The sequence below is a fragment of the Balaenoptera musculus genome, chromosome 2, assembly GCF_009873245.2.
Source record: "Balaenoptera musculus isolate JJ_BM4_2016_0621 chromosome 2, mBalMus1.pri.v3, whole genome shotgun sequence".
NCBI classification, from domain to species: domain Eukaryota; kingdom Metazoa; phylum Chordata; class Mammalia; order Artiodactyla; family Balaenopteridae; genus Balaenoptera; species Balaenoptera musculus.
The window spans coordinates 117,979,117-118,006,641 of NC_045786.1; the positions used below are offsets into that span (position 1 = coordinate 117,979,117).

Consider the following 27,525-nt stretch of genomic DNA (forward strand, 5'->3'; position numbering starts at 1 on the left):
AAAGTAGATGATATCTGACTCTCACTCTTTGTTCATATAAAATCTTTGAATCAACTTGGTAGATGCCTTCCAAGTACAGAAAAACATTTGTGGTCATTTATTGTGCAAGATCTCTGACTTTTGAAAGATCACTACAAGGACTGGATTCATTGTTGGCACATTATGGCCACATTTTCACTTATTAGTTTATATTTTGTCTAGAACACCTTTCTTCAGAATAGTGCATTTCTGAGATAGTGCAAGAACTGCTAAAATAATTTTAACCCTAATACAATAACATTATAGCCATACATATTGTATCGGTTACATATTTTATCTTTATGTGAATGACACTGTCAACTGCTCTATCCCATACCTCTACATTTTACACTATAACTCCTCTGTTTTCATAGGTTATGTTAAATATCATCAACTCTAGGTTGATGCCTGTTCATGTGTTATTAACTGTACAGACTATATTATGGCAATTCATGGGTGCCTTAACAACAACTCTTACTTTACAGCAAGTATAAAACTACTTTTCATAACATTCATTTTATATAATAAAAAATTAAGTTAGAATGTTGCACTTTGTCAAAGAAAATTATTTTCAGGATTATATCCTCATTATTTATTTCCTTAGTCATGCTGTAGCTGACAATGTATATCAATTCATTTACTATAAATATATCCTTAGGGAATAATTTGAATAATGTACAAAAATGTATGAATAATAATATTTGTATATGGTATCACCCTTTCATAGGTAAATATTATATAGGTAACTTAAAACTAACTTAACTAAATCATTCTGAAGCATTAAATGAATAATGAAGATCAATTAAAATCTTGATTACATTATATGTATTAGCATGGAAAAATAATAACGTTGAGCAAAAAGCACTTAATAAAAAGTATGCATGGAATGTTCTGATTTCTACTGTGAATTTTAATAGGCACAGATGTGTATTATTTTGCATGCATCAACATATGCAGGATACATTATGTGAAAAATGGGGAACCAGTACAAGTATTTTCAAACAGTGAGTTACTAAAAAAAAAAATACACAACTCAAAGGCTTTACAATTTTAGTGAATTAAAAATTTTTTCAGGGATGTCATAAAATTAACTGTTTCCCAAATGATTTTCAACGATGAAACATTTTTTTGCAAAGCAATAGTGAGATTTTGTTATTAAGCCAAAAATATTACAGATTAAGGAGCAGACTAGATGAAGAAAAAGATGAGGAGAAAGGGGAGAGAGAGAAGTAGAAGCAGAAACAGGGTGGCAGAGAGAAAAATTAAGAATCAGGTGAAAGACAATGTTACCGCTACTTTCCCTCCCAAAAAACACATCATGAAAAAGGCAAGTGAGTGTGTTGCTATGGGTTCTTAGCTGGAGACTTCTCTTCAGCCTGAGACTAACCTAAGAAAACTATAAGAGGCAGCAAAGTCCTTTCTGGGACTGGGAGAAGTGACAAAATCTTTAAGAAAAACAGATTCCATTTGGTTATACTTTGCGATTTTCCAGTGCAGAATATCTCATTCATTTCTAACTTCAGCCTGCCCATAATGAGAAAAAGATCACTAACATTTTCATTTTCTTAAAAACTTTACAATGACCAGTACTCACCAGAAAATATATTTGTCTATAGACGATAAGGGACTTTAGAAAGGAAGAAAAGCGGTGGCTAAGAAGGAGATTGGTAGAGTACGAGGTGTTGGTGATTAAGGGTATGATGTTTGGAGGTATATAATGCTAAACCAAGACAAGTCACAGGGTAGCCAGGAAGAGGAAATGTAGTATATGTTTAATGGATGATTTGGAAAATTTCACTGGTGAAATACTTACACTAATATCTGAGCATCTTGGTTCAAAGTTAGAAAATATAATTTTAAATATTAATGAAATATTACTTGTCACCTTTGTCAAAAAGCAACATAATATCAACACTTCTGATATCAGAATATAATTAGCCAGTTAAAAATAACATTTAATTGATCCACTTTTTCTACTATATTAAATTAAAATTTGATTATAAAGAAATATGCAGCTCTCTAATTCTTATTAGTACAGATAAAAGAAAATTAAATACTTCCAATTTGGCAATGGCAGATTAGGTTATTTTAATCTACTTACCTAGACAAACAATAGTAATTATTAAAATATGAAAATCATTAATTAATTCATTCAAAAAATATTGATTAAGCACTTATTATATTCCAATCACTGATATAGGTATATGGGATACATTTTGAAGATCCCCGTCCTTGTGGACCTTACATACTAGCAGGAGAAAACAGGCAATATTTAATAGACAGTAAAATAAGTAAATTCTTTAGCATGCTAGAAAAGTAGGAAGTACCGTGTACAAGAGTAAAATCTGGGTAGCAAGAGACTAATCTGGAGAGCCAGAAATTTAATATGGACCCGAATTTTTAAGTAAATTGCTCAAAGTAGCCTTCTTTATGGTACTTTGCAAGATGCATCCATTTGTCTTCTGATTTGAAGGACATATTCCCTTAGGCTCCTGACAAATGGATCTCTATGGCACTTCACAGAAATGCCACGTCCCTGAATCCTCATAGATTTATTTTCTCATCTCAGGGGTGCATGTGTCTTATCAGGGCCTCCAATGTACTTACCACCTCCTGTTGGTCCTGTCCAATCAGCTTGATATCATCAAGGCGATATTCTGTGGGATGTTCAGACCATCCACTTCTGACAGAGCAGCAGATATAACTTATCTCTGAGAAAAACATGTAAATAAATATTTTAATGTTCTAATATAAGTTCAAGCTGTTCTGGTCACTTTTTCTAATGCAAATGGGAAATGATAAATTTACCAAATTAATGGCACATTATGTACTTAAGTCCTTATTAATCTGCTCTAGCAACAATATCAAGTCCAGCACGGCATCTGCAATCAGGGCCACTACTTATCTGAGTCTGTGATAGTTTATAGTTCTCTAGGATCCATCCAGTTTCTGTAGAGGTGAATTAAAAGGAAACATAAGAAGAACCTCCATCCCTTTAGCTTGGTGGCTGTAATCTCTACCATCAACCCACGGGAAGCAATGTTAGTTTTGATTTACTATTTTTTCTATGGGGGTTGGGGCAAGCAGGGTCAGAGGCTGTGGCCATTGAATAGAATCTGCCACAAAATCTAAAAAGCTAAGATTGTGGTCAGAGGTCTGACCAGATCCAATGGGAGGAAACTTAGACGCCACCTCTGGATGGGAGGAACATACATCACCTTGTAAGACCATCATATGGCACGGGAGATATTGTTCTGGCCATTGTGGAATGTAAAATCTTGCATGGTAACTGGAAAAGAAAAACAAAGAAAGAACTGTAGAGACAACGCCAGCACTCAGTAAAGGTTTTGATTTATTTTTCCTGGAAGCAATAAATGCCATGTAGCTTAGTAAGACAAAATTAGACCTGAAGGGTAGAGGTTGGATTGTGGGGACAAGAATATTCAATGATCAAAGGGTATTACAAAAAGTCATCTTGGTTGATTGCACCTTTGGTCTAGGATAGTAAGAGCAGAGGTGAAAATAATTGGATTTGAGGATATTTAGGATATAAAATAAAATGTGGGAAAAGATTGTCGAGAGCAGGCATGGGACATATAGATAACAATGGCAACTCTTACGTTTCTGGCAATGCAAAAGATGAGTGATGCTGCGATTTGGATGAGAAATATGTTTAGTGGAGAAAGATCCTAAGTTTTACTTTGTAGATTTCAAATTTGGGATGCCTTGTAACACTCCAACAGGGGACTGGATAGTCAACTCTATCTTAGCAGAGAGGCTAACATTGGAGATTTAAGTATGTTGGGCAGTTGGAGGTGTTTGAAGCTCTGGTAAGATTATATCACTTAGGGAGAGATTGTAGAATGAGAAGAGAAGGTCTTCCAGAGCAGAACTATGGGATTTCACTATATTTTATCTGGTAGATTAAAATAAACCTGCAAGGAGAATAATAATAACGTAATAGCTATAATGTAATTACTGAAGTGAATTAATGCCATGTAGGAAATTTTATCTGTAATCTAAAATACTGAAATAGGTGAACATGTACTCATGGATCCTACTTTTGGAAAATTTTAAAAATAAATGTCAGTGTTGAGCAAACTAGGACCTCTAAAGTATTGTTGGAAAATAAAGCTAGATCTTCCCTCAAATTTTAAAATCCTGAAGCATTCTTTAAACAAAAGCTAAATAATATCTTGGCAAACCTAAGCTGTCCTCTGTATTGTAAGTATAAAAACTTGTATAGATATAAAGGAGAGGTTGGTTCAATTTGTGCTATTGGATATTTCTAGAAAATTACTGGTAAAGCAAATATGTTCAAATTTTAAACATTTTTTTCCTCAGAAATCAACATTTTGAGGAATAAGATGAAGAAAAATTTTAAAGTACTATAAACTATGTTTTTGGGCTGGTTTGTCACAAATTTAACTAGATTAATTAAATTTTTTCTGAAAGTCCCAGTGATTTCTTGTCATTTGGGACAAATTCTGCTCTTGTTTAATAACTTAATAAGATATTATTAGTAGTATAGGTTTGCTCAGTTTCCTAAAGTTTATTTTAGACTTTCACCTGACTGTAAGTCACTGTGTCATCAATTAATACTAACGATATCTCTATTACAATCAGAAAATCAAGATCAACTGAAGAGGATATGCAATTTTATATTTTCATGACTAGTTCCACAAATCCGTGGGTGGCTTAAATGTATACTTTAAATTTTACCTTAAAGTAAGAAGTTAGGCTAGTTGAATAAATATTAGGAAAAGGAGAAACATGTAGAGGAGAAATATATGTATTTGAGGTGAGAGAGACAAAGAAAAATAGAGATAGAAATGAGAGAGGGAGAGAGAGCACAAGCATTAAAAAGGTGGATCCACATTTTTGTTCATTTAGTACGAAGAGATCTGGGGGTGATTATCAATAGGAAAATGAAATATATAAGGTTCTAAACTATTGCTGGCATTTTCTGGAGCTTGTAAGAGTAAATAATGTTTATTAATTCTGATATGCTCATGAATGTTGTGAAGAAAAAAAACTGGCAGTCAGAAGGCTTGTTTTCTGTCTGGCTGAGTCACTGATTGTGTTTGTGGCCAATAACTATCTTCTAAAGATAAGATCCATGCAACTAACCACCAACACAGAACTTAACCATTCACTGCAGGATTTGAAATTTGTGTCTGGCTTGATTTCTTTCCTTTATTCTCTCAAATTCTAAGCTAGAGTAATAATGAAATTTAGATTGTTTGATCTTCATAATATATTGCATGATTTCAGGCTCACCTGATAAAAGTTGAGCTTTGTAAGAATAAGGACTTTCTTTATCCTGATTAACATTCTTTAGCCAGCACCTAGCAAACTCGGCACATAAATAGCATTGTACAGTTATAAAAGATTTGACAAGTATTTACAGTATATTCTCTTTCTCATATCTGAGGTTTCAAAAATGTGATTCTTTTTTGCACCCTCTTCCTTTCCTCTGAACTCCTCCCCCTGCCTTTTTCATCTGCTTAATTACATGTGTTTTCATATATAAGGTTCAATGTCTTTTCTGATTCTCCAGGCCTTGGCTATGTGTGTGTAATTACAAGACTTTTGGTTGCAAGAAACAGAGAACCAGATTAAACTGGTTCAGGTAAAATAAAGGTTTTTTTTTCTAGTAATACAACTAAACACTTAGATCCAGAGATGGCTTAAAGCACAGCTGAATCTAGTCCTTCAATAGTGTTACCAGGACCTAGTCTCTCTGTTCCTGTTATGCTCATATCTTTCTTCTGTGTTGGCTGTTCTCCTCTGTAGCTCTCTTGGTATTATAGACTCCAGCAATTTCAGCTTGGTTTATCCTCTCATTTTCGGATCCAAAGAAAAAATGAACTTTCCTTTCCTCCTGATTTTCACACTATCCAAAGAGTGCCTTCTTGGCTTGACTTGGTTTATACCTCTGAACTAATTACTGTGACCATAAGGATGGACTGTTCGAATCAGCCAGACATAGTTTACTTGTTTATCCGTGATGCTGGAGGTTAGGTGTGTTTCAAATCATGTGGGCTGAAAGTAGGACAAGGGTGGTTCCCCTAAGCAGAGTAAGATGTTGTTACCAAAAGAACAGAAATAAACACACTGAGTCAGCAAAACAAACAAATGTACAGTACAGTTGGGTGCATAGACAATATCTTCTACTCCTGCTACACATTATATCCGCTTTACTACATAAAGGCAAAAGAACCCAAGTTAAACATGTTTATTATTTATATCTAAGCATATATCAAAGTGGCTAGTATATACAATCTGTGAATTAAAATTAAATGCTTGCTGAATAAGTGAATAATTAGTTAGGTCAAGAAACTGTACCTCTTTTCCAATTGCTATTTCCTCTTAAAATTTAATAGTAGTACTATACTAATTAGGATAATAGTATTAATGTTCTAAATAAGTATAATTATTTATAATCAGTACAATAATACTACTGAAATAACAAAGTACTATAAATCTTACATAAGTTGATACCTATATGTTCTTAGAATGTCCTTGACCCATACTGAGCCCTCAATAAATGTTAGGGGTTACCATTATCTATTATCAACCATATTAAGTTGCATTGGAAGACCTCTGGAATACTATGACTTCATATAGATCTAAAGTTGTATAAGTCCATGTCAGCAGTTTGATAATTGATCAATACTAAAAGAAATGCTTTTAAATGTGTAGGGTTTTGTTTCTGCTTCTAATGAAATTCCTTTTTAACATTGTTTTCAGGGCATTTCTCCAGAGGAAACAGCATGATGTTTTGCTCTAAATCCATACAGGATAAATGATTATCTGGAGTCATTAGAATATGGTATTATGCACAAACAACTAGACAGGAATTCTATTACAGATGATTAGTCAACTGTGAATACAGCAGTCAGCAGATGGACAGATCCAATGTACCACATGAATTCTGTGTGAGAGTGAGTCTCTGGTAAAAACTAAAATGCTCTTGATGAACAGCTGCCTTTTTCTTAGGATTCTAGCCAAGAGATACCAGTTAAGTTTTTTATTGCCATAGCACATGGCATAGAAAGAACTGATTACCTTGAATAAAGGTTGTATAAAAAAGGTTTTATAGTTTTCTGTGTTAATTTTATATTTAAGGGACCTTCCATATTTACATATTGACCATCTGCACTGTGTTATCTGATGTGTATTTTATGCGCCTATAATTAAGAATGAACAATTGTAAATTTGCTCAGGCTATTAGCTAATGACGGGAGAATGTGCTTTACATAGTTCTATAAAAAGATAAAAATTAAAATGCTGAGATATTGAGATCTTAAATGGTCAATTCCTTATATTCAGTGACTGAATAAAACCAGTTTGCATATTTTTACTCTTGCTCTTGATTACAGATATTTCTTAATTCAAAGGTAATTTCAAGGATCATTGTTGCAACTTTTCCACCTCATTAATAAGGCCTTCAACTTCTCGTTACACTTGAATATTGAATTAAGAACAGAAGAATAAACAAGTCCATATTAGAATTATTTAAAAAATTCATAGTACTAGGCTTAAACATATACTTTATGCTAATATTAATATGCCTATTTTGAGAAGATAATAATGCTTTCATTGAGTACAACTTTACTGCACATGACACTTATTGGCTTTATTTTTATATGTGGTGCTATGTTATTCCATGCATTTTCTAAAAAGATTTTTTTAATGGGATGATTGCTTTATTTATTTTTCCTGTAGATCCATCCATATATGTAAAGCTTTTAATAAGTATATTCTCATTTGTAAAACTTAGTCATGTTCATAATGTTTAATGAAGAACATTCTTCCTTATTTCACATAATTTTAAAGTCTGTCATGAGATAAGAAATGACTACCTACATATTTAATTTTATGAAGATAAAAGCCATTTGTTTGATGGGGAGAATAGAATAAAAATATTTTTCTCAGAATATAGTCTAGTAAAGTCTCATTAATTTGTACTATAGTAAATCTCATAAATAATAGAAAAATGCTTCAAAATTTTAAGTAACAATAAAAATGTAAAAAGTACAATTTAAATATATTTAATTATTTTTGAATCATATTTTAATACTTTGTCTTCTCTTTATTCTAAATTAGTGATATTTGTGAAACTAAAATACATATTTTGCTAAGTATACATGCTGAATATGTTCATATATATTATTTACTTAAATATTGAATATATATGTGTGAGTATATATATATATATATATATATATATATATATATATATATATATCTCAAACACTGACAACTTTCCAACAATCCTAGGTGTTGGATGTACACAAATGAAAAAGGATATCCTATACTACCTCAAGGAATTTATTATTCAAACAAGAAAACAGATAATCAATAATACATAGCACAGAATAAAACTAAAATGAAAACTATTCTACAAAGTGTATGATTAAAATACAGGGGTACAAAAAGAGGGGCAATTAATTTTGCCGAGAAATGCCAAGAGGAATTCTTGATCAGTGACTGGTAAATAAGCAAGTATACAACTCTCTCTCTGGAAACCATCCTCATACCTCATGCATAGAATATACTAATCTCCCTTCATTTGTACCACCGCTGCCCACTGGGTATAGCCTTATGATTTCAATTCTATATTTGTAAATTCTTTCTTACATGTATATTTCAGCTAAATTATGATTTTTTTTAATCCAAGAACTAATTCATATTTTTTGTTATATTCTCAGGAGATAATGCCATGTCTGACATTTATAAATTGCTCCATATTTTCAAAATAATTTAATTGGCATAAAGTGCATGCATATGTACAAATTTTAGGATTATGATAAACTTCTTGGTTTTTTTATCTTTCAGAGTTGTGATCATCATTCAACTAAAGGATGAATCAAAGTTAATCAAAGAGTAGCTTTCCAAGATGTAGAAATATCATCATGCTTATTTAATGAGTTGATATTTTAACTATGCTTTACATTTAATTACAAATGAATATTTGCACACACTTATGAATACATATATGTGAAAAAACAATTAGTCAAAATAATTGCTATTGCAGGTTATTTTTCTTATGCTTTTAAAATATATTTTAGGGTATCTAGTAGCTTATATTTGTATTTTTTGATATCTCATAAACACTTAAAATTGTATTTTCAAAATTAATATTTACATTAATTTATCCTGCTACTACTATGATACTCTTTTTATTCACATTAGGTGTTGTTTTAATTCATTAAGTAATGTTAAAATTTTTCTCTTTTTATACATTAAATTTCATATTTAGTCTGTATTCCTATATTTATATATACGTATATCTGGTATATTGATGTTGGTCAGAGAATGAATTGAGTGTATCCAATAGGGTAGCTACACAAAACTATGTAAATTTGATTTAAATTACACAAAATTAAAATTCATTTTGTAACCCCATTCCAAGTGTTCAGTAGCTATATGTGGTTAGTGGTTATCCCCTTGGACAGTGCAGATATAGAACATTTCCATCATCACATAAGTTCTATTGGTCAGTGATGATATGGACAAGGATTTGGTGCTAGAATTATCTATTCAGGTCTAGTTTAGATAGTGTATTACTTAAAGGAGGTACTTGTTATGGTACTGTATGTATCCCCAAAATTCACGTCAAAGCCCTAATCCCCGATATTTGGAGATGGGGCCTTTGGGAGGTAATCAGGGTTAGATGAGTTTATGAGAATAGGACCTTCATAATGGGATTAGTGTTCTTATAAAAAGCGATACCAGAGAACTTGCTCTCTTTCTCAACCATGTGAGGATACTGTGAAAAAGTGGCCATCTGCGAGCCAGGAAGAGAGCCCTCACCATAATCTGACCCTGCTGACACTCTAATCTTGGATTTTCAGGCTCCAAAACTGTGAGAAAATAAAAAGTCTGTTGTTTAAGTCTCCCAGTCTATGATATTTTGTTTTAGCTCTGGCTGCCATAATGACTAATATAGTACTGAACGGCACATATACCAGACAGTAAAGAAAATTCTCATGTTAGAAGACAAAGAGGATTTCCAAAGACTACTTCTAAAACTTAGCATAAAGGATACCAAATATGGAAGGAATTGCATGTGTGTGTATGTATGCATTTGTATGTATTTGTGTGTATGATTTTACTGATTCTGGATTTAAAAAACAAATGTACTTCTTTGGGATGAGCATAAGAAATCAGGAAGCTTGCTTTCTATGAAGCTCATTACCTATGGAAATAATGAAATCTCCTAAGTTACAACAAGCCATTCTGATCTTTTCCTTCGTTAATTAACTTGTCAACTCCAGGGACCATAAATAGTGAGAGGTTGTCCTGGTAACAGTACCAAATATAAGGCAGCCTTTCAAAATGCCAAAATGTTTTCGACCAGCCTAACAGCAATCACCAGTTTCAGAATATATTAGTCAATTAATATTTTGGTACAAAAGATTTGCCAATATGATGAAGAGTTCAGGATTGGTGAGCTGAGCCACTCTTAAATCTAGTTAACTTAGCAAAACCCAATTATTCAAAGCCAATTCATAGAAAACCAACTGCCAAATAGCCAATTCAATTAACTTACTTGTTACTTTTAATTATTTATAAGGTGTTCTGTTACTTATATTAAGTATAAAGTGTACCATAATTCACATTAATTAACATAATAATTCAGTGGGATACTGGAGGCTTTTGTGAAGTTTTAGTTGACCTTACGTTTTTTCTCTTTAAGTATATAGGTATTGATTCCAAAAGACTGAAGATCAAAGGGCAGACAGAGAAGCTGTTGTCATATATCCAAATTGCCCTATAAATATTTAATGGTATAATATTGGTGAATCTATAGTTAAGTTTAGCAAATTGATTTTATCAAAAGATGAAGCAGCCGTTCAGGAAATTGACTTTTAGGAGATGAATTCTGAGGAATCGGCCTCCTTCCGGCTACTATCATTGATTGCCAGGTGCCCACAGCAGGCCAATTTCTAGGTTTGTCAGGATATAAGACCAGGTTCCTTACAGCAAACACTGACCTAAACAGGCAGGCAAATGCTCAGCAGAGGGCGAGAGGTGCTTCAAGTTTGCCTTAAAGTGGCAAAAACATTTAGTTTACTTGATCTTTGTAGCAGAAATTAAATCACAGGGTCTTTTCTTAAAACCCAACCTTAATGTACTCTTTTATTTGTTTGGGAGATTTAGATAGATCTTTACCTGTACAAAGAGTTATTGATTTTTTAGCAATACTGCTAAATACCAGAAACTTAGCTGGATATATCACCCATCAATCTTATCAGAGGTTCTAAGGGAATCTGCAAGTATTTGTATGTAATAGAAAGGAGAGAAAGAAAATGCAGCCACGTCTAAGTTAAGCTTGTAAATAGTCTTCATTCAAATATGAGTTTTTAACAAGACAATTAGAATGGCTTATAAATATCATTCAAAGCACTAGAAAAAATGAAAAATGGTCTGAATTTTATGAGGAAAACATGGTTCTGAAATAAATGAACTACACATACATGAAAAAATTGTCTTCTCAGTAAAATACAAAATAATATTTTCCTTATTAAAAAGAGAATAGATAATAAACATGTTGGGATAAATTATTAAAAGATGTACTAGACAAAATAAAATTTACATTTTCTGTAATTTGTGATTATTACATTGAAAAGTAATCACTGAGGAAAAATTCAATTAATACAGTCATGTATTTATCAACTACATGTAAATAATGAGGTTAAGATAACTTGCACAAAACTTATTTTTAAAGTTCCATGGGTGTTTCCCAAAAGAACATAGGCTAAATGGATCAAATGCTTCCATATAAAGCATAATCATAATGTCATGTTAGCTAGTTGCTATTGATTAACTTGTCATCATTGTCCAAATTTTCTTTTTAAAAACTTACAAAATTTTTAAAAATATATAAAGCTTGATTTAAAGACTATAGAAGATCAAAGTCCAGAGACTCCAGGCACAATGTCCACTAACTTGTAGCTCTTAGAGAGTTCAATGAGGAATACAGTAAAGGCCTCTGAATTTAGTATAAGTCTGCCAACCAAGAAGATGTAGGAAAAAAATATTTAGATTTAGATTTTGCTTCACCATCTATCTCTAGATAGGGTATGTAGATATTCCAATAATTGATAATTAAGTAGCCTTTTTTTGTTTCTACAGATTCTATTCTGAAGTGTCCAAAGTCATTTTTTCCTTCCTGTTGTCAAGTGGATCTTCTAATTTAATGTGTATTCAGAGACTGAAACTCTCAGCATACAACATAGAAAGGATAAAGAAGAGATGGTTGGAAAAACATCACAAGCTAAGATATAAAATTGCATATACTGGGACAAAACAAAAGAAGAGTACTAAGAAAAGTTTGTGTTGGGTATGCCTTGTGTGAGAGCACTGCCTTTTGTATATCGTTTCTGGACATAGAATAAGTGTAGACAGCACTATTCTTTCCATTAAACACAAAGAACTGGGCAGCTCTAACTGAAGATTCTACTTTAGTTAATAGTGTCACACAAGATAACTGTGATGCTGGTCTCTGGATAAAAAGCTAGTGTGTATGACCATTAATTTGCCCTTCACCTTTATATCCTTTATAGGATATAAAATCCACATATATGTAGGTAAACACTAAGAGGGTCAATGATTCTGTCTGTTGGAAGAAGACTCTAAAAGGATTATTCTCCATTGATGAGAAAAAGGGGAGCAAAATGAAAACTTATTTTTTCTAAATTTTTAAGGAAAATCATGACTCTAAGTTAATAGAGATTAAAAGAAATTTTTTTTGTTTCATTTTCCTGTATTCCCAGTATAATTAAAACAGTAATGGCCTCTATACGATAGGAATATGGAAAGAGGAAGTATGCAATGTAGAATTTGACTGAAATAGGAAATCCAGAAAACAAAAATCATAATAGCAAATTTAAAATCTGATTTGAGAAAATGCTGGCAAATGAAAACTGAACCATTGAAAATTTTTTCTATTATAAAATTGAGAATATTTCTCAGAATATGAGGAAGAACCAAAGAGTGCTAAAAATATAATGAGGAATAAAAGACAGATTAGTTTAGAAAAAAATATTCAAGTTGAATAGTTTTCCCAAAGAAAAAGCCAGAATAATTTAAACAAATTTGATGATCAAAGCAAAAATAGAAGAAAATCTTTCTGCACTGGACAATTATGATTTCAGGGCTAAACAACAAAATCTCATATCTAACCTCAAAAAGTATATGCACAATGCAAATGTAGAATCATAATAGCTTCAGAATTTTTATCTACACCATCAAATTCCAGAAGATATTCAAGCAGTATCATCAGTATCTACCTTGTTTAGAGTAGAAAGGGTTCCAAGGACTCTATACCTAAATAAGTTGTGGTGTCTGTGAGCAGACAAAGGAAAAACAATAACATACAAGATTTTAGAAAATTATACTACCATTTCTCCCAAAATAAAAGAGTAAATATTTAATAGTGTTCTCTATTCAACACATGAATTAACCAAATCAAAATTAAGATTGGAAATGCATGTGTCTGAGCAAATACAGTGGCGGATGAGAGCCTTTGTGTGGTTCTTTGTGGTTGACAGCAAGCAGAACGCTGGGGTAAGGTGCTGTGCAGATTATAGCTAAAAGGGTCTTTGTTGATGTTATCAAGTGAATCAGAGGAAAAAACTTAGGCTTCCATGGGTTGCCAATATTCTGTCACTTAAGGCTAATATTCAGGTATGTCTCTTGGGTCCTTTTAACAAAGCCATATCTATGAAGAATGTGTACACATATTGCACAGACACAACTGAATTCCAGCTCAACCCAACAACCATCTACAACTGTACACTTGCTCCTTTGATTTCAAAATTAAACTGTGGGACTATATAGATAACATTCTGATAAACACTCATATTGGACATAAATTTCATGCCTTCTTTGTTCTTGCTTATGAGAGACTATTTGAGTGATATATATGGCCAATATCATAATTAGAGGAATTCTGATGCTGATAGGAAGCGTACATACATATGTTTACATTGCTTACATGTCACGATAGGATCATGGGTCTGGCTTTTTCCGTATGAATCACCAGTCTGATGAGTGGCCGTTTTAAATTTGTACCCAATAGAGTGCCAAGATACCACAGAGAAGAGAGAGTTTATCTCCCACTTAGGGGATACACTGACCATCTCTTAGTCTTAACTGCAGGGTATTGGTTCTATACCTTACGCTGATAGGGATATCTTTGATAGTTTTACAATTTATCCAAGGATATCTTTGATAGTTTTACAATTTATCCAATAATTAAATCCTCGGCAGTAAACAAAACACCTACAGCCTGCAGTTTTTCTTTTCTAGACTGATCCAAACCGAGCTAACAAAGGCTTTATTTGGATATCAATGTACTTCCTTGCAATAATGGAACAACAGCAAGAAATGGAAATTCAGCTTGAGTTGCATATGAAAACAGGGACACATAATAAGAAAACACAAGTGATCTGTCCCTTCTTAACACAAAGCTTAATTTGCTACATAAAGATTATAACGCATCTTTCTGTCTCTGTAACACAAAAAAATTATTAAAACCATATCTTTGCTCCAGTTAGTAAAATTATCACTTCAAAATGTGAATATTAACAGATGATTCTGATACATGGGTATATGCTGTTGGTGGAACTGTGACCTTATGGGCAGTTACCACAAATAACAAGCAACTCTTTGTTGTTTCTTGGAAGATGATTACTTGTTAGTTGAGAAAAAAAGTGAAATATGACATTGAGAGGCATATGTCAATAAGCTGCAAAAATAGGGAAACTTTGCTTTGGAAGATTAATGTGTCTGAGATTAATGTGTCTGAGAACATATCTTCTTGGTACTGCTGAAAATGATATTCTTTGTTATTGGAATCTGCCCAGTTGTGCATTGGAATAGAGTGCAAAATTAAATGTTAGAATTGTGAACTTGATCCTAATTCAGAGAATGTTGCTACAATATCTTGGTCTTCAAAAGATTCAAATTTGTTTGTACTTAAACCCAGTGAGCAAAGGCCATTTTGTATTCAGAAGGATATCTCCAAAGAGGAGGTTTACCGGGGTGGGGGGGGGGGAAGGCGGAGGTGTTTGATCCTGGGGAAATCTCTGAATCCCTCACATCAGAAGTTCATCAAAGAAGAGATCAGTTTTACTTACAGTTTTGCTTACAAAACTCACAGGGCTTATTGATATTCAGACCAAAGTCTCCAGAAGAAAATTTGGACTGAATGTTCAAAGAGACAAAATTCAGTTCAAAAGATAAATGGTAATAGCAGAAGAAAGTTGTCCAACAGCACCATTTTATTTCATGTACAAAAGCTCAGCCCCAGCAGGATGAAAAATAAATAAATAAAGCTTTGGCTAATGACCAGTACAACTACCTTTAAGAGAAAACATACCTCTGTTAGTGAGTTTCTTTCTACTCTAGCCCAGGCACTGCCCTCTGTTTTCTATGCTTCATGTTTGTAAATTCACGGCTGCTATCCAAAAAGAAAGAAATTAATGATTCAAATAAAGAAAGTTATTTAATTGGATACAATATGATATAGATTTTGGAGAAGACACTGAACACGAGCAGCCTAAAAGTGAAAGGAAAAAAAAACTAAGGGATGAAGGAAAGTAGATAACATCTAGAAAACTGTTAAGTTTTCAGAATGAGGACAGAATATTAAACTTTAATTTTTACGTTTGTACACTCAAACCAACATTTTAAATGTTACTACTGCTCTAAAATAAAATATTAAAGATGGAAAAGTAAAGTTAGGAACAACAGGGTGAGAAAATAAAGTATACATGGCGCAAAATGAACAAGGAATACACTAATATATAGAAACAGGTATAACAAATTGCATAAAGATTATTATAAATTTAAATTAAGTTAAAAACTCAAAGAGAATACCTTAAAATATCATATTGATAGTAAAAGTTAATATCTAACCAAACTAAATGTCTAATCATTAATCCCATTTTAATTTAATGACTCTTGAGTTGTAGGTTATAAAAAATAAAAGGGAGGCTGAATTATGTTTCTCATATAAGGGAAAGTCAAATGATATAATTTTGTTTTGTTCTTTGATAAGTTATACATATAAAATGAAATGAATTTGATTGCTTACAGATAACCACCACTGTTTAAATTGCTAGCAAATATAAAAGAAAATTCAACTTGGTTCATATGAAACATAAAAACGGAAATTATCAGAATGCATAATATACAAAGTACATTTCCAAGTACTTGTTATAGTAATTGATCAATTGCATGAGAGAAAATCTTCAGATTAAATTGAAACAATAATTTCCAATATTTTGTTTATCACTGTTTTACTTAAATAGAATAAAAATGAAAGATGACAAAAATATGTCAAGTGAATTTACCCCAAAATTAAGCAACAGCAGCAATATTATTTGCAAACAAAAAATAATCCAAGGTAGAAAACTGTGTTGTATATTATTCCAAACATACAAACAATTCCACTGATCCTGATGTCCAATGCCACGCTCCCAAAAGCTTTTTCTTAATTTTTCACTGATTTGAAATTCTCTTGTCCCTGGCAACATTTGATTGGTGAACATTTATTTTTCACTAAAATTCAGTTCAAGAATCACGTTCTCTACAACCTCTTTCAAATAATGCAGTCCATCGCTGCCAAACTTTCTGGACTTCCAGCAACAAACTGAACCTGTTCTCTCTTGTACCTCTTCATCTACATATATTTATCTAAGTTATTTTCATTCTGTACCATATTCATCTACCAGCTTATCCAAACAGACTGTGAGTTCCTTAAAGTTAAGATACTATATATTCTTCATCTTTGTGGCAGAGATGGACTGGTCATTCACAAAACCTGTTTTATCTACTTCCTGGGCTCGCAATTAGACAATATTTCTCAGCCTTTCCTGTAACTGAGTGTAGCTCTAAGTTCTAACCAATGGGGTGTGGGTAGAAGTGTTATACATACTTTTACAGCCTTATCCATACAAAGTTTCCGCTTGTCCTCTGTGCCATTTTCCTGTCCCCTGGCTTGATGCACATGACAATGGTAACTTCAATGCTGGAATAAGGTGGGTTTCCTGCATCACCACGGTAAGAGAGGTGCCACCTGTATACTAGAAACGTAGTTTTGGACTTCTCACTAGGGAAAAATTGAAATAAACTTTTACTGTATCAGCCACTGGGATTTTGTAGTTTGCCTCACAGTAGCTAGCATTACACAATTTGATGCTGTTTTTGTATCCTCAACACCTGTCACTTATAACATCTGAATAATAGTTGCTGAATGAACAAGTAACATGTCTTTAACTCTCCTTTGTTCAAAGTAATAACTTATAACTCCTGTGAACAAAAACATCTCTTTTCAGTCATCCAACATTTCCCTTCTTTCCTAATAATCTGAAATTTATGAATAACAAGTTACCATACCACTCAGAATCCCACGAATATTTTGGCTTTAATATTTTCATTGAATCTGGAGAAAGAATAGAGTTTATATAGTTAAACTGCACAGCGATTTAATTTTTGTAACAAAATAGATTTTATATAATTGGAATAAAAATTTTGTTAATAATATTATACTCCAAGTTATAAATATTTATTAAAAATTAACTCAAATAGGAAATCATTTAAAAATCCTGCCTATTGAAGGTAGAATATAACTTGTTCTTCACTTGGAAGAACATTTATTAAGTTTTACCATACTCATAATTCCTTAAATTATTAGAGAATATATGGATGCATTGCTGTATCCAAATTGCTTTCCAAAATGTTGTATCCATATGGCTTTGGTAATATATCATTGCCAAAGTGTAATCGAATATTTTTTAAAGAAGTTTATTTAATGTAATACATGTGTTTTTAGAAACCATGTTGATTGTAGTTTCTATGAAGTATATAAATATAGAATATACAAAAAATCTGAATTAATTATCCTTGCATTTCAGTATCTATTATCAAGATTTCTTTATATTGAAAGACTACACTGCCAATTTTCTAGCGCATATATTTTATTGTCAACTTCCAATTTTGATTATTTGACTCACATTCACTGAGATCTGATGGTGAAGTTAAGAAAGCGGAGATGAGTATAAAATAATGGATCATCAGAAATAGTGGGTTTGCAAAAGTATAAGTGTAATAGAAGGAGAACTATAAGAGATATATCTGGGGGCAAAAAACATGATTGAATAGGTCAAGAGTCAGAAGGGCTGATACCATGGCACAGATTAAAGGCTTTCAAAAGGAATAAGAATACTTTGATTCATGAGGCTGAAGGGAATGGGGTTATCCATAAATACAGAATTATTTTAGTGCTGTAATAGTAAATATGACTTTCATTACAGTCAAGTAGGAAACAATTTTGTTTAGAGACAAGTTTAGTAAAAGGGAAACCAGTTGGGAATTCCACAGTATAAAGGCAGAAGGCAAGCCGTTTTAAATAAGTTGTAAGGGAGTGAGGACCATTTCGTTGTCAGTAGACAAAGTACGAATTAGACCAAAAAGAGGTGACTGCATTCAAAGTAATGATGCAACAATATCATTTTTGGGGTAGCATATAGATAGATACCTACTTAATTGGATATTTTATTGAATTAGTGAAAGACAGGATCAATAATATCTTTTAAAATATTTCAATTAATTTAAATGTTTTCTACCTTGAGAAATAAACATAAGCATGTTATGCAGAATTTTCCTAGTATGATGGAATAGGACTGATTGATCAATGGTATTCTCTGTTATCTAATAACAGGATATGAACTGAACACTGATGTTATTTTAATATTTAAGAGGAGACTGTAAAGTGGAAAGTATATCTACATTCACATGGAAGCAGCCGCATAGCACAGGGAGATCAGCTCGGTGCTTTGTGACCACCTAGAGGTGTGGGAGGGAGAGAGACACAAGAAGGAAGAGATATGGGGATATATGTATATGTATAGCTGATTCACTTTTTATAAAGCAGAAACTAACACACCACTGTAAAACAGTTATACTCCAATAAAGATGTTAAAAAAAAAGAAATATGTGAGCAAAGGGTAATAATAAATCATTATTTCCATGCTAAACCTGGCAGAGGATTTTAGCCACCATATATGTAGTAAAAACTATCTCACAATAAAACAAAATAGTGAAAAAGTTGAACCAGCATTGTGACAATAATCTTTTAAAATGTTAAGCAGACCCTAGCTTAAAGAAATTGTACTCCTTTTTGGAAGCAGACGTAACTAAAGTGAATCACTGCTGAAACTAGACCAGGGATTTAACTTATGATGTGATTCTGTGTTTGCTATGTCCATCAGGAGACAGGGTCTCTAAACTTTAGTTACAACTATGTTAAAGGAAGAAATTACCAGCATAAAAAGCCACTAACAGAGTCATAGATAGAGAGGCATCTATAAATAGCATCTCCCCTCAAAAATATTCATTGGATGTTGCTGTTCCTGAGAAAACAGGAAGGTGGTTGAGATGTTTTAACAGTGTAATAACAGAAATAAGCATAGAGCATAGCTGCAGATTGTATTCTTTAAAATATTTGTTACCCCTTTCTCTGGCCCACTGACATCAAGCTTAGCTATGTGACTTGCTTTGGACAATAAAAACTAAAAATAGAACTACCATACGACCCAGCAATCCCACTACTGGGCATATACCCTGAGAAAACCATAATTCAAAAAGAGTCATGTACCAAAGTGTTCATTGCAGCTCTATTTACAATAGCCAGGACATGGAAGCAACCTAAGTGTCCATCGACAGATGAATGGATAAAGAAGATGTGGCACATATATACAATGGAATGTTATTCAGCCATAAAAAGAAACAAAATTGAGTTATTTGTAGTGAGGTGGATGGACCTAAAGTCTGTCATACAGAGTAAAGTAAGTCAGAAAGAGAAAAACAAATACCGTATGCTAATGCATATATATGGAATCTAAGGAAAAAAAAAAAAAAAAAAAAGGTCATGAAGAACCTAGTGGCAAGACGGAAATGAAGACACAGACCTACTAGAGAATGGACTTGAGGATATGGGGAGGGGGAAGGGTAAGATGTTGACAAAGTGAGAGAGTGGCATGGACATATATACACTACCAAACGTAAAATAAATAGCTAGTGGGAAGCAACCGCATAGCACAGGGAGATCAGCTCTGTGATTTATGACCACTTAGAGGGGTGGGATAGGGAGGGTGGGAGGGAGGGCGATACAAGAGGGAAGAGATATGGGAACATATGTCTATGTATAACTGATTCACTTTGTTATAAAGCAGAAACTAACACACCATTGTAAAGCAATTATACTCCAATAAAGATGTTAAAAAAACAATGAATAGAAATGATGTGTGAAAGCCATCACAAGGTTCTGCTGTGAAGATGATGTGGGGCAGGGCATCAGCACAGTGCATGAGCAAGAAATAAACATTTTCTCTTTAAGTCACTGATATTTGGATGTTATTTGCTACAGCAACATAATTTAGCCTACATGATATCGTGTATCACTTTTTGCTAAACAGTGCTGAACAAGACTCCATATAGCACTATAGCTCACCTTATGAACAGGAGAAGCACATCAGGGGAAATGTTAATCAGTGCATTGGGACAAATATCCTTTCTTATCAAAATTATAAAGTGGATCCCAAGGAAGCACTATTTACAGAATGAAAGAAAACAAATACCTTCGTAAATGAAACTCAAGCAATGTGGTCCTTAAAGGAGGGCAAAGAAGGAAATCACACAATATGACAGGCAACAAATGGGAAAGGATATATGGAATGGGAGGGAGCAGTAACTCTGATTTTTATAAATCCACTGTGTGTTCCAATTTGTGATGCATTTATCAATGGGGTCTATATTTAGTTTTATTTTTTCTTGCTCTGTATGCCCTTTCAACAACACACAATATTTAACTGCTACTACCCATAGGTGAAGGGTTATCAAAGCTGGTTTCTATCTTAAAATCTGCCCTTACATTTCAGACCCATATAACCAACCAGGAAATATCTCTACATGATAGTCTATAGGCACCTTCCCATCTTTCACCTGGGTTAACAGTTAATAGTTTTCTTTAATACATAGACCAAAAACTCGGGAGTTATTCTAGACACGTCTGTCATAATCAAATAATGATTAACAGATTCACTTGATTCTATTTCTTTAACCATCCTTTTCTCAGAATGCTTCTTGCCTATACTCCTCATTATTTCACCTTGAATGTTACAATCATGTCATAGTTTCTTTACCTTCTGGCTCACTACAAGCATATTAGTCCTCAACATTACCATCTTAAGAGCTATCAAAAATGTAAATTTGACCATATAAGTGCCTCTTCTATTTTTAAACTTTTCAGTGAATCTCCACTTGCTTAAAAAAAAAAATGATAAAACTTTGTAGCACATAATTCCAGGCTTTTCATAACCTTCTCTAGTTTCTTCTCCGAAATAATTTTCTACCACTTCCTTCATACAACCGACACACAAAGCTTATATTTGCAAAATATTCCTCCATCATAAAACACACATGTAGGTATGGAAAAAGAATACATAAATACACATGTAGGTATGGGAAAAGAATACATAAATACACTAAAAATGGCATTTGCTCTGTATTTATCCAATAAAGCTTTTCACCTCCAATCTTCAGCAAAGCTGTTTCAATTATTTCTTTGTTTTTTCATGCCATTGGTGTACATGGTATCTGGACAAAGAATGTAAGTATTGATAGTGCCTGACACCATGCAAAATCATCTCAACCACAAATAATCAGTCAATTCTCGTCGCACATCTAAGCAGATTTCAGAAGTACATTTTCACATAGTGTCCATACAGCCACAAAAATGAGTTGTTGTTATTTCATACTGTGTGTATATACAGCTTGAGGAATATAGTGTTTTTAAGGCAGATTCCATTCGTATTTGATTCAAGGAACTAATTTAAACTGACAAAATATTTTTAAATGAATCATTCAAGTTGTGCTCAAATAAAAAATTTAGGGCAAGTAATTTATATGTGTGCCTCAAGCTTAAGAAACACCTGCCTCTTCTCACTGTATGTCACAACAGGGGGGTTCAATGGATGAATGGATTTGAGATTACATTAAATGCCTTGCAGCTTATCCAGATGCCAGAATAAAAATGTAGAAAACAAATACACCTTTGTGGAAATCAGCACTTTACAAATTTTAAAAAACTTTTTATTGAAATGTGATATACCTCGAGAAAAGTGCACGTGTCACAAATGTACAGCTGGATGCACTTTCACAATCAGGAACCCACGCAACCAACCTCAGATTGAGAAACAGAACATCACCAGGCATCCCAGAATCCCTCTCTGCCTCCTCCTGACCTGTAATGGCAGAAACTAGTCTCACCTGTTCTTGTACTTTATATAAATGGAAGCAAATAAGAAAAAAAAACAAAAACAAATCTAGGTGCAAAGATACACTGCAGGGTATTTTAAAAATGCAGGGCCACTAGACCAAGCAAGGATACCTCACTCTTCTTAATCACAATTTCAATCATTGTAAGAGTAGGATAAAGTCAGAATTTAGACAACAGTAAAGGGAAATGAATGCACTTGATCATTTTTCAGTCTTCTGGTTTCTGACATATATAGTTGAGATAAATGCAATTCTTATTTCTCCACACACATTAACATTGAAAGCAAGTGATTACATTAGTTTTACCTATGATGAGAAATACAAGAAATACTTAAAGCTTACCAAGGTCAGAGCACCTTTTGCTATATACCTTATATTAATAAATCATTTTTTAAAGTTTTGAATTCTATCTTTTATAACATGTAAAGCTAAAGGTATCTGGTTTCCAGAATTTCCTGGATATATATTTTAGGAGAAATATTTTGTACTTGACTTTCCTAATAATTCTAAGCACAATTAAATTTATTTTTACTCTTCCCTTACCATTATTGAACCTATGCCCAGGTGACAAGAATTGGTTTTATATAAATCTAGGAAGATCATACTTTGGAGAATAACTGTGTCATTGAGCAACATCATAGACATGTGCGGAAAGCAAACAAATGATTTTTTCTTAACTGCACTAATGCTTCCCTCTCCATTCAGTTGAATAATTAACTTTATGGTGCAATACCTCACTGTCACTTAAGATTACCTCACCTTGCAGAGAGGCAGTTGACTCTGAATCCCCAGATAGCATGAAGCATGCTAATAGTGAAGAGAGCAAGAAAGAAAGAGAAAGAAAGGCAATCAATCAAACAAACAAACAAAAAGGGAAAAAAAGTTTGCATAGCCTGTATAGATAGGAGTAGAAAGGAAAGATAAAAGCTATGTCAAGAATTTTCTGTAATTGTTAATCAACTATACCCCAATAGAAATTAAAAAAGTAAAAAAAAAAAAAAAAAAAAGAATTTTCTGTAAAGAGTACTTTGCACTATCTTCTCTCAGGGTCCTTTTTCTTCGATTCATTCTACCACCTACTAAAACCTGAGTTTTCTTCTCACCAAATTCCTTCTAGTTTTTAAAAAGTTAGTGCTTAAGCATGAAATTCCTCATATTTCCGACCCCCCTCACAAATTTACTTACATTCACACCTGTCTACATATATTATTTTATTCTCCTGCTCATACAGTGTTTTTGTAGCTTCCTGTAGCCTTCAACAGCTTAACCTCTCAGTCTCAGTTAGTTCTTTCTCTTAAAATTAGTAATATATGTTCATGTCTCTAAAGAAAAAGTAGATTAAAAAAGTGGAAGTCTCAGATTTCCTTCCCCTCAAATGAAACAGTTAGTTAAATAAAAGACTAAAAAGAAATAGAAAATGTCTATATCAACAGCTACCAAATCAAAATTTTAAAAAAAGAAAGAAAAAGAAAAAAAGTACAAAGTATAATTTATTTAACTTCAAAAAGTGGAGATCAAAGAAGTGAGGAAAGGATGTTGGATTGGCACAAAGAACCAGAGAAAGATTTCACCTCTACATGCATGGACTCCCCAGAATCCACACTGTTGAGATGACCAAATCTGCGCAAGTTTCAGAAAAATGCCAAAATTTTCAATTAAATGGAAGTCTATGTATGTTTGGACTATTGAAACTGGCTGCTGGGGAGAAAACAGCAAAGTCAAGAAAAGCAAATAATGAGTTTGATTCTCTAAGAAGGAAATGAAATCTCCTTGGCAAAACAATCCATACCATAAGAGTATGGTATATAACAAGTAAATTTGTGCCATCCACCATTGTGTAAAAAAATTAACTTCGTAAGACCAGAGAGCAGAGTTCAAGTGTTTGTAACAAAGCCTGAATACAACCTCTCTAAACAAAGCCCTCCAACTTTACCATTTTCTTTACCTACAGAAATGTCAGAGAATGCAAAATTCCTAGCCCTCACAATATATTTGTGGGAAAAAATCAAACTGGTCTGAGATATAACGGAAAAAGAATTAGAAGGTTTTGAAAAATTATATATGGGCAGAAACACCCAAGCACAAGAAAGATATAAGGTAGAAAATATTTAAAACACTACAGCGTGAAAGAAAAGAAGAAAGAAACAAAAGATATACAAAGAAAACCACCATAAGAGGAAATTTTAAGGAACCCCCCCAAAATGCTGTAGATCAATGAAATAAAAGCAAAAGATCTTAAAGATGAGATGACAAAACAACAACAAAAATAAGTAAAATTCCAAACCTGAAAAAACATATTGAGACCCTAGGAAACATCACTAAAGACTTAATATATTAATTAGACATAGCAAGCATTAATACAATAGTATAGAAACCTGAATTGTTGTAAAAAGGGCTTTAAAAAACCAAAGTGAATACTGATGAAAAACAATTTGATTAAGTAGCTACACATAAAGAAATACATACAGAAGGCAAAGGAAAAACAAGATAAAATGTAGTATGTATTTCTGAAGCAGAAAAGTCAACAGATGGTAAAGATTTATTCGACAATATACTCCAAAGGAATTTCTATTAAATTGGGGGTATTTAAAATGGAGTTTTGATAATATGAAGCACTCTGCTCCAGCGACATTTGATACAGAATGTTCAGTACATGATATGTCGTACATAAGGTATTGTTCCTTGACTGTAAAGAAATCAGTGAGTAAAACAGAAAAAAAAAAAAAAATCCCTTATTTCACAGAGCTTTCATTCTTTTGGAAATACGGCATGGAATGTGCCAAGTCAGTGACAGAGTCAATTCTAGATGAATTGAGCAAGGTATTTTCTATGTTCTTCTTTGAACTTCTCAGTATTTCTAGTTTCTGGAAAGAACAAAAAAACCCATGAGCTGGTATTCACTTTTACTAACTTCCTTATCACCCAAACTTTTGTTTCTCCCAAGACCACTTTTCTATTTACTGTAAATATGCTGGAACAAGTTATTAAATATTTTCATAGAATTTCCAAAATCTTATGTGGGGAAAAGAATAACACTTCAAATATCTATAATTTTTTAAAATAATTATAAGAATAAATTGTAGAGTAAAGCAATTACTATCTGGCTATAGATAGAGTAGAGAGGCAATTTTAGTATATAGAATGTGGAGTCAGACAAATTCTGGTGCAAATCGAGCCTGTGTTGCCGAACACCTGGATGATCTTGAGAAATCCACTTGGACACTAATGTCTACCTATAAGATTAGTGTGGTATAAAATATGCATTGAGCTTCATATTCTTCCTATAATGACTATAGGACACAAGTTGGTTCTTAATGCTATTTTCATTTTCCATATACTTCTTTTTTGTTTTGTAAGTCAAAAGCACATCTGGAAAATGACTTAAACAACAGTGGTGCTCAATACTGCATACACATTAGAATCACTAGGGAAGCTTTTTAAAAATACAGATGCCTGAATCTCATCACTGGGGATTCTTATATAATTGGTCTTGGGAGGGAATGAAGCTTCATCTTTTTTTAATCTCCCCTGGTGATTCTTATGTGCAGCCAGGTTTGAGACCTACTTATCTAGAAACACTTCAAATGTTTTCATCGGACTAGATTATTAATTTCTTTAAGTCCTTTCACTTACATTTTGTTGAGTTGTGTCTGCCCTATAAAACTACTATCAATCAAATGCAAATCCTTGTCAATTTTACCTCCTAAATATTTCTCAAGCTCATCTCCTACTCACTTTCCCTCATATTAGCAGTCTGGCCTTCACCATGTTCCCCCTGGGTTATTAGATAGGTTCCTGACTGCTATCTCTCTCTGATTTTTCTTCTCAAATTTTTTTTCAGGCCAGCAATAGAATCTCATTCACTTCCTAAATCTTTTCAATTCTTACTTATCATGTAAGACGGAGCACAAGCCTTGCCCTTCAATGTCCTCCACCACTTTTCTCCTGCTTAACAATGAGCATATCTCTGCCACTTCCACTACACAATCTGTGTTCAAGGACCATCAAACTGATTGTAGTGTCATAACACTACGTGAAACATTGTGTTACTTTGCTTATTGCCATTCTGTTTCTTCTCCTTGAAATGCCATCCTTTTTTTTCTTTCTTTTCCAGGATCATCCTTTCAGATTTCTCAGAAATTCATCCCCCTGAAAAACTTCTAAGCTCTTTGTTCGAGGCAAAGAACAACTGCCCTATATTCATAAAGCTCTTGGTGCATTAATCACTCTACCAAAATTCTTCCATTAAATTGTAAGTTCCTCAATGAAGGTATTGTGTTGATCTTATCTTTGTATCCCCAAAGGTTAGCATTTTTACCTGTGGTGATCAGTAAATATGATTTGATTAAATTGGTCCAAGGAGCAGAAAAATGTATCAGTAGATATTTTGCGCTTTCTAGAGTAGAAAAATTTCTCACTGGAAGTGGCAATTAAGAATATTTTTACTGAGTTTTTAAGAATCTTTTAGAGTTACTGATGGCTAAAACTAACTAGAGTTACCACATACTGTGATGGAAAAATTGTACTATATATTTTATGGGGTCATGATTTCTGTCTTGGAATATATGGAATAAATTAATGGGATCCTATCCCCTTGGATTGTGCAAATCATACATGGTACCCTAGGCTAACGCTAATCAAATATGCTAATGCCTTGAAACAGTAACTTTTAAAATTATGGCATTATGCTTATAAATTAATAAAAATATTCATCTCAAAATAAGTCAAAAAGTTTTTAAATCAGCAGATGTGAAAGTACCATTTAAAAAATGTTGTATTCCCTTAATCTTTTTCACAACAAAGGAATTTCAATGAGAAGCCTCCATTTAAAAATGGATCACTTTTTTTAAAAAGTAGCCCTTTTTGTTTAATGATTTTATTCATGGGAAATAAATTTGTAAAATGACAAGTTATTAGAAGGCAAAAATTAAAAGTTAACCAGATTTTTTTTAAAGATTTACATGGTCTACTAGAAAAACCTAGTTCTGGGATCTTTCTTTCATAATTGATTTACCCTGTTGTGACAGATGTGCATACACTATTCAGTTTTCTTCTTGAGAAGAATTTTTGATTTTGCCTTATACTTCTGCCCTGGCTAGATGTCACCCATAGCTTTAGTTTACCTCATACAATGACTAGCCAAGCATC

The 27,525-nt window shown here is 32.9% G+C and overlaps 1 pseudogene; it reads left to right on the plus strand.

Annotated features, from left to right (window-relative positions):
• The first annotated feature begins 10,905 nt into the window (after nt 1-10,905).
• On the plus strand, nt 10,906-15,206 carry LOC118889900 (annotated as a pseudogene).
• The last annotated feature ends 12,319 nt before the right edge of the window (nt 15,207-27,525 follow it).